General features: G+C 43.3%; 1 protein-coding gene across 10 annotated transcripts in view; it reads left to right on the forward strand.

Annotated features, from left to right (window-relative positions):
* The window catches only part of LOC143282835 (CUGBP Elav-like family member 3-A), a 233,566-nt gene that overhangs the window by 98,289 nt on the left and 130,277 nt on the right, over positions 1-5,000 (forward strand). The gene's annotated exons all lie outside the window — the stretch shown is intronic.

Genomic DNA, 5,000 nt, shown 5'->3' on the forward strand with positions numbered 1-5,000 from the left:
CACATTCCACAACTAACTGTTTATGAGGTCGGTAAATACATATCCAACCTTGGACAAAAAAACACACATGGCTGTGACGGACTCAGCAATAAAATTCTGCTTCTATCACTGCCATATACAGTGCATCATCTGACATATATTTATAACCTCAGTATTTCAAAAAGTGTTTTTCCAACTATGTTCAAAACTGCCAAAATCATACCACTACCTAAAGTAAAAAATCCCTCTGACCTGAACGATTACCGACCAATATCAATACTATCATCGCTTTCTAAACCACTTGAAAAACACGTACACAAGCACCTTTTGCAATATCTTGACCGGCACAACTTGCTTCATCAAAATCAGTCAGGGTTTCGCCCAAAACACTCCTGTCAGACAGCCCTCACCAGTCTCTTAGATAAACTGCTCACAGCTATAAATGACAAAAAAATCAACGGAATTGTATTTCTAGATTTGAAGAAAGCATTTGATCTCGTTAATCATCGAATACTTCTTGAAAAGCTACGGGTTTATCAGCTTGATACAAATTCTGTTAATTTTTTTGAGTCATACTTAAAAGAAAGAAAGCAGAGTGTATTAGTAAACGGGACCTTTTCGAATGTGGGAATAACTAAAATGGGCATTCCCCAAGGCTCTGTGCTTGGCCCCTTATTGTTCAACCTTTATATCAATGATCTTCCATTATGTATCTCCTCATCTGCAATATCATGCGACATGTTTGCAGATGACTCTTCTCTTCATACATATGGAGTAAATTCAGAGCACATTAATGATAGATTACAAACCAGCCTAACCGAAGTATCCAACTGGTGTACAGAAAATAATATGCTCCTTAACCCAGAAAAAACAAAGAGTATGATTGTAGCCACTCGCCAAAAGCACCAGCGTGGCTTAAATCCGCTCACTTTGTCAATCGATGGCCAAGCTATTGAACAAGTTACAGAACATCGACACCTTGGTGTCGTTATTGACAACCAGCTAAAATGGGAGGCACATATCAGTTCTTTATCAAGGTCAGTTGCAAAAAATGTTTACCTATTATCCCGTTTAAAACATGTCGTCAGTCCAGAGGCTTCCTATTTCTTTTTCCATTCTCACATCATGTCTAGAATTAATTACGTTTCAAACGTTTGGGACAACTGCAGCGAAGTGCACATGAAAAAACTAGATTCTGTACACAGACGTGCTGTAAAACACCTCAATGGTGTCTTACGAAACACACGCAGTCATCAACATCAACTGCCAGCACCTCTTCCCTTGACAAAGCACCTAATATTGAATAAGTGCGTACTTATGCATAAAATTATATTCGGTAAATGCCCTACTTATCTACACCAAACCATTGTCTGCTATGAAACTCGCAACCCTAACTCCCGAAATGCGACTCTTACTCTACCCAAGCCAAGAATAGACCTTTATAAATCGAGTTTGGCATATTCCGGCACGCACTGCTGGAACAATCTCCCCAAACACCTCAAAGAACCCTTTTCCACCACAACATTCAAAGAGAAACTTGGACAGTACATGCGTGCCAAAAGCCAGACCGAAAATCTGGTATAATATTGTCACTGACAATCCTTACAAACTATGTCGAAATGCGTCAATCAGTTGATAACGTATCACGCCATATAATATTATTTCAGAGATTTTCTCTTTACAGTGGACACAAACAAACGAAATCAAACTCTAGTCTGGTCACGTCTACGATTTTGTATACTTACATGTATTACAAATTGTGAACCACCCTCACCCAACTCTTTTTTTTTTTTTTTTTTTTTTTTTTTTTTCTTCTTCCTTTTTCCCCACACTGGCATATCTTTACATCTCTGTCTGTCTGTGTCTCTCTCTCCCCTCTGTCTCTCCCTCTCTCTGTCTTTCACATAATGTGTCTATCTGTCCATATCCCTATTACCCGTCGCCTTATTTGCTGCCTTTTATGTCTCTTACATCTGTGTTTAAAATTTTATCGTTACTTTTCTGTGTTAATTTCACTTGAATCATTCATGTGTAGCATTCATGCTAGGGTTTTGTTGTTGTTTTTCCCTTGGTGTGTGTTTGTGTGTGTGTGTGTGTGTGTGTGTGTGTTAGTGTGTGTGTGTGTGTGTGTGTGTGTGTGTGTGTGTGTGTGTGTGTGTGTGTGTGTGCGCGTGTGTGCGTGTGTGTGTTACTCGCTTCCGTTCCGTACAGATGTGAGTGATGTTGTGTCTCTCAGTTTGACGCTGTGTTATACTAGTACATTATACATGTATTAAGTATTCAGTATAACTACATTTATATGCGTACATGTTTGTGTGTCTCTTAGAACAACGGCAGATGTGTAAGTCGGCCAAAGTGCTAATATCTTCACCGTTGGAAAATAAAGATTCATTCATTCTCTCTCTCACCTCCTCTCTCTCTCTCTCTCTCACTCTCTCTCGCTCGCGCTCTCTCTCTTGCTCTCTCTCTCGCCTCCTCTCTCTGTCTCTGTCTCTCTTTCATACACGCCACAGTACAGAGACATTGATAGAGACTGACTGACTGACAGAGAGAGGGGGGTGGGGAGGGGTGGGGGACAAACGGTCTTGGTACTGTATGTGTTCGTTGTTGTGTTATTTTTCTTCTAGGTTATTTTTCTTTTTTGTTTTTTTTTCTTCTTCTTTTTTTTGTGGTTGGTTTGTTTTTGTTTTGTTCAGAAGACAGACAGACAGGTAGAGAGAACTCAGAACTCAGAACTCAAAACGTTTTTATTCAAGGATTAAGATTTTAGGCATTGCCTATTCTTCCAATCTGTCCTTGCTAATCTACATCTATTACAAATAGCACACACATAAATGGAAGGAAAAGGTTTTCATGCAGAACTGTATACATAATGAAGAAAACAGCCCCCCGGCCCTCCACACACACCCACATCCGTGCACACACATGCATACACACACTGACGCTCGCGTGCGAGCGCACACACATACATACACACACACGCGCGCACACACACTGACAGCACCCCCTCACTCCCCCATACACTAAGATTCACAGATGGATAGGACAGTGAGTCACAGAGAAGATGTGTATTGTTACTGTCTCTGAAATCTATGTGGCAAGTGCAGCATACTACAGTGACTACCACCATCACCAATATTACTTAGAGAGAGAGAGAGAGAGAGAGAGAGAGAGAGAGAGAGAAACAGTGACAGAGAGACAAAGACAGAGAGACAGAAAGAAAGAGAGAGAAAGAGGCAAAAAGTGACAGAAAGGCAGGGAGACACACACACACACACACACACACACACACACACACACACACACACACACACACAGAGAGAGAGAAACAGGGAGAGACAGAAAGAGAGAGGGGAGAAAGACAGAGGGAGAGACACACAGTGCGACAGACAGACCAAGACAGAGAGCAACAGAGAAAGTGAGAGACAGACAGACACAGAGAGACAGAGAGAGGGAGAGAGGGAAGAGAGCTCAGATTCAACTCAAAAGTGACAATTACCCTCACCAGAGTGCATAATCATGCAAGCTCTGTCTGTCTGTCTGTCTGTATCTCTCTCATATATATATATATATATATATGGGCCGTATTCAAGACATAATTTATGAAGGCAAGTTATCCTTGACATGGCACGGACTCGCGGGTACAGTTTATCTTGAAGGTAAAGTTATATTCGTGTTCAAGACACACCAAGTGCACTGAGGCAGCTAACCAATCGTCAAAGTCTTTATTAAGTGTTGGACTTTCAATCTGAGGGTACCGGGTTCGAATCACGGTATCGGCGCCTGGTGACCCGGGGTAAAGGGTGGAGATTTTTCCGATCTCACAGGTCAACATCATTATGTGCAAACCTGCCAGTGCCTGAACCCCCTTCGTGTGTATACGCACGCAGAAGAAACGCACCTTGAAGATCCTGTAATCCATGTCAGCTAACGGTGCGTTATGGAGACATGAAAATACCCAGCACGTATGAACCACGACAGAGTCATCGGCAAGTCGATGTTGGTCGTGTAACGGAAAGAAGAAGAAGAAGTAGAAGAAAAGATTTCCAAAATTTAATCATAAGCATACTGTTACAAGGGGAAAACGGTAATCAAAGTCGCCAAGTTGGCTAATTCATTTTTCATGCTGTAAGGAGGAGACAACAAATCAATGCAAATCAACGGATTATATCAATACTACTCCGAGAAATGTGTATATCGAATTTTTTCATTGAACCTTGAATGCCAGTGTTATAGGTAGTTTAGAATGTCTAGAAAATGACCCCATACTTGCTAAAGAAAATCATGAAAGGAATTTCAGTTCGTGCATACTGTGTTCGAAGTTAAGTTACTACGCGGTTTGTAAATGAACTGTTGGATTACCCACTCCCTGTTCCCCCATCCCTCTTCCTCCATCCCTCTTCCTCCATCCCTCTTCCCCACTCCCTGTTCCCCCATCCCTCTTCCTCCATCCCTCTTCCCCACTCCCTCTTCCCCCATCTCTCTTCCTCCATCCCTCTTACCCCCACTCCCTCTTCCCCCATCCCTCTTCCTCCATCCCTCTTCCTCCATCCCTCTTCCCCACTCCCTGTTCCCCCATCCCTCTTCCTCCATCCCTCTTCCCCACTCCCTCTTCCCCCATCCCTCTTCCTCCATCCCTCTTACCCCCACTCCCTCTTCCCCCATCCCTCTTCCTCCATCCCTCTTCCCCCACTCTCTCTTCCCCTACTCTCTCTTCCCCACTCCCTCTTCCCCCATCTCTCTTCCCCCACTCCCTCTTCCCCACTCCCTCTTCCCCCATCTCTCTTCCCCACTCCCTCTTCCCCCATCTCTCTTCCCCCACTCCCTCTTCCCCACTCCCTCGCCCCCTTCCCCGATGTGTATGTATGCCAATGGCCGAAGCACATTAAACCATCTGAATCTGAATCTGAACCTGAATATCTCTCTCTCTGTCTGTCTCTGTCTCTCTCTCTGTCTCTGTCTCTGTTTCTCTCTATCTCTGTCTCTCTCTATCTGTCTCTGTCTCTTTCTCTCTGTCTCTG

The sequence above is a fragment of the Babylonia areolata genome, chromosome 6 (genome assembly GCF_041734735.1).
Source record: "Babylonia areolata isolate BAREFJ2019XMU chromosome 6, ASM4173473v1, whole genome shotgun sequence".
Taxonomy (NCBI): domain Eukaryota; kingdom Metazoa; phylum Mollusca; class Gastropoda; order Neogastropoda; family Buccinidae; genus Babylonia; species Babylonia areolata.